Here is a 4,295-nt window from a genome sequence, read left to right as displayed (position 1 = left end):
AGCACAGGGGATGTTGTGATTTTCCTTGAAGTCCCAAAGGAAAATTCAAGATTACATGAAAGACATGAGGTTAGTTATTAGTAATGTTGTTCTTCAAAGGACTATAGAAACTGAGAGGACTGACATCATGGGAAAGGCAAGTAATTGGTGAAAAGGTTTTTAAATGTTAACCCTTTCTTTCACTGCTTCTGAGAAGAGGCTTGATGATATTTCCTTCCTGCTTGCTTTGCACCAGAAGTACCATTCCTTGGGCTTACCACTTTCCTGCTTAAAGATCCTCAGTCCCATTTTACACACTGATATAAATCGGTACCTGCAGCAGCCTGTCCAGCAGCCTGCACACATCAGCAAGCGCTCTCCGCCCCACTGAACACACACTGGCTACTGCAAAGCCACCAAGAGCCTTCCAGTTCACACTAACCGCCAAAGGGAGCCCAATAGACAGGGTTGCAGACACGCATGGGGTATGATCACTCTTGACCATTCCATGGGAGTGCTGTTTGTTCAAGCTACTGTTGTGAAGCTAAATTAAACCAGAAGCATGTGGGTATTACAATGTGTGGCCCTAACATGAGCAAGCTTGAAAAAAAAACAGGTGGGACACATGCTGACCTCACACCTGCCCTCTGATGCTGCTTGCAGCCTGCTCGTCTTGTGCAAGGTGCACACAGAGGGAGGGATGCCAAGGCAAGTTTGAAGCCATTTCACCCACGTTCAGCTCTGCCCACCTCTCGCTCCCTGCGTCAGACCTCAATAGGGCCAAAGCAAAGGTAAAAGCGTGCTGCTTCCCCTGGACCCGTGGATACGTCCATGCACACGGGAAGCCAGGACTTGGTCCCCTTTCTATTTGCCTCTATTAGGGTGGTTTGCATGAGGAATAGAGAACACATAACAATGACTCTCTCCAAATAAAACACATACAATCCTTTCATTTTACATAATGTAAGTGTTGTTTCTGTGAGTCTTTAATTCCAAATACTGTATATTCCTTGGTGTGGTCCTGGTTATATATTGCTTTTTCATTAAATCACAATTACCATCTTTCAGGTACAACTGAGATGCATTTTTTTTGACAGAGAGTGTCAAAAACCACAACCTCTTACCATCTCCAAATTCCTTCCAGAATACGAGTTTACCTGACAAGGCATTCAGCAACAGTTACTACACTTTAAGTGTACCTCCTGCCTTAATCCAACAGAACTTCCAGCTTTCTTCTGGAGGCATAACAGTTGAATTGATCTTTTCTACAGGGGGACAAATTTAATTTTCCGGCTCTGATTTGGAAAAGAATGTCTATTCAAGACAGCACTTAAGCCTCACAGAAATCAATGGGACCTAAACACATGTTTACAATTAACCATGTGCCTAAGTGGTGGTCTGAGCTGGGTGAATAAATGTGAAGTCAGTAGGTCTGCTTGCATAAGAAAGAATTACCAGTCTGGGAGAGAGTTACAGAATTTGGCTATGAGAGGCTGGAGGATTAGTTACAAATGTGTCATTCCTGTAAGCAATTTTCTTCAACCAAGGCCACGGCAGAGCTGTTTGGAGAGTGCATGCAGATTAATTTGAAGGACAGACTTCGAACACAAGTATCTACCAAGGACAACTGTAAATTTGTAATAACGTATCAGCATCACCAACCGACTTTCAAACAAGACCTACAGAACCAAACATCCTGCTCAGATTTAATGAGTTCCAGCCTGTTTCAGAGCTGGTTGTTACTTCACACAGAAAACTGAGTAAGTAGCAGCACAGGACAGAAGTAACCGTGGCTCCAAAATACAAAACCGAAGCGTGTATGTAAAAGCCTCCAAACCCTTCCAAAAGTATTTTTACGGTAGCAGTTTGAGAAAAACCTGAGAAGCCGTTATAGCTTAAGGGGTTTACGCTCCCAGCTCTCATTGACTGATAAGGATCCCTTAGACTGTCAGACATTTCTCTGGGCACTAGGACAACACAACAGTGCGGATAAATCCCTGTATTGCCCGTATTTAAAGAAACATATTATGATTACCAGGCAAGTTTATCATGCACATGGCTTACCCTCCTTCTTCCCAGGCTTGCTCAGCACTGCAGACAGGTGAATAGCTGGTACATTCACATCTGATGAAGTTTGCACGCTCCTGTGTCACATAGGAAAAGGAATCATCTCCAGATGTCACTCCAGCTCTGTAAGGTCAATGGGAAGTTCAACAGTTAAGAAGATTTGAACCAAAGACCCTTAGGTTTGGGGTTTTTTTAATGCTCCTACTTTTAAAGAGCACTGCTACTGCACTTCTACTGTGTTACGGTCATGGCTGGCTATGGAAGATGACCCTCTAAACTGCACTGACACCACTTGTTTCAGTGCCAGAAGCTAAAACTAACAACAAGAAGAATTTGAAGTGCACACAAGTGACTGCATCCCTCCAAGGCAACATGGGGCTTCAGCAGCTCCACTCAGCTGCATCCCACTGCCCCCGTGCCAGAATGCTGCAAGGTCCCACAGGAGCCCAGGGCAGCGGTGGGAGCCATCCCCTTGGAACATGCCCTCCTCTTCACCATCTCCAAGAGCAGCAGTCCAAGCATCTGTGCTGGCTTTCCCTTTTGCAACAGATAACGCTGGTGTCCTTGTGCTCTCAGAGCTGCATGTGACTATTCTAAGGCTTTACAGGTAATCGCCCAGCTCCAGAGGCTGCAACAGCTCTGGAAGTTACTAATTAATTCACCACAGCTGCTCTGTCCTCTCCACAGCTGGTAAACGTGTGGTTTATCAGGCTAAGGAGCAGAGAGGTCTGAGGAATGAGGGGGGATATGATAGTTCCTCTATTTTGCCCCTGCTGAGCTCAAGGTGCATCTCTCCAGGGAGTCAGCACATAAAAAAATGTTCTTTCAGATGTGGGCCAAGCACCTATGTACATAAGGCACAGCACGTAAGCAGGGTCAGCATTACTGCCCCGGCAGGGCTGCTACTGCATTTAGCTATATCCACACATCTCTGGCTTCCCAGGACAAGCTCCAGCAGGACATCCTTCCTGGGACCCTCTCAAGCACACTCAAGGGGCAGGCTCTCTGCCTGCAGACCTTTTAATGGAAAGGAGACTGTCCAGCCCAGTTGCCCCAGGCTCTCAGGGCAGGTGCCAACCCTCCAGCTGCTTAAACAGACTCTTCCCCAGAATTCAGGCATCACACGTAAACACAGAGCAATAGAGCTGGGCTCAGAAACACAGGAAAATTGAAGCAGATAACACTCTTGACTTCTAGCAGATCAAGAAATGTACCTGCTTAAACAGCAACAAAACACCAATATCTATTTACCTGCTGCCATTCCTTCAAGGCCCTGAACATTTCTGAGGCAAACACCAGTCTTCCACAGCATTAGAGATCTTTTCTCTACCACACAGGTTCAAGCCTCATGCTAAATCACCCAGCATAGCTCCAAACCCTGCAGGCACTGCATCCCCCTTCCTGAAACAGCTGCTGAGGAGCCTCTTTAAAGACCTCCCAGCCTCTGTTTCAGGCTGACCCACCTGATCAGCATTAGCTCATGAGCAAAGTCTCAAGTACATCAGCTGTTGCTTAATTACCACCAGCTCAGACTGGGAGAACTGGTTAGGGGGCCATCCCTTTGCCCAAGCATGCCCTGTCCCCACGTATGATCGTCCAAACCTTTTACCATCCCTGTGGGTTCCAGACCAGGTGCAGGGATTTCTCCTGCTGTTTGTTATGGCTTTAGATCAACACAGAGGCAAAAAGCAACGAGAGAAGGCAAAGAAAGCCTGTGCTTAACCCAGGATTTGTAATCTGATGTGGGTACACCCAGCTCAATACCTGCTCAGCCTTCCCAGAGCCGCTCCCCAGTTCGCCCCACTGCGTTCGGGACAGACCGAAGCCTGCTAAAGAAGGGACGGATACACCTTCCCCTTTTAGGGACTCTCTTCTGTGCCAGGGGTGGACAGAGAGCAGCGTAAACCCCTCGGTTTCAGGGCTGATTCCCCACATCAGTGTCAGGGGCTGCCAGTTTGCTTGCTGGGCACGGGCTGGGATGCAGGATGTGAGCGCTGGAGCAGGGCTTTGCCCTGTCCCTGCCTCACCAGCCTGACTGCTGTGCCAGGAGCAGTGCCAGGCAGCTGTCACGGTGGAGCATACGCTCCTCAGCTCCTGGCTGGCTTCAGATGCACCAGATGCAGCCGGTCAGCAGGCTCATCGGCAGCGTTTGGCACACGGGCTCCCAAAGCCGGAGAGAAACCACAGTGCAGCGCTGGGAATGTAAGAGTTGTCAGCACTGCAGTGGGAGAGCAAAAGAGGGGGATGAA

Source organism: Buceros rhinoceros, unplaced genomic scaffold (assembly GCF_000710305.1).
Source record: "Buceros rhinoceros silvestris isolate BGI_N320 unplaced genomic scaffold, ASM71030v1 scaffold6476, whole genome shotgun sequence".
Lineage (NCBI taxonomy): Eukaryota > Metazoa > Chordata > Aves > Bucerotiformes > Bucerotidae > Buceros > Buceros rhinoceros.
The sequence above is the reverse complement of the archived record's forward strand: the minus strand, read 5'-3'. Positions refer to the sequence as shown.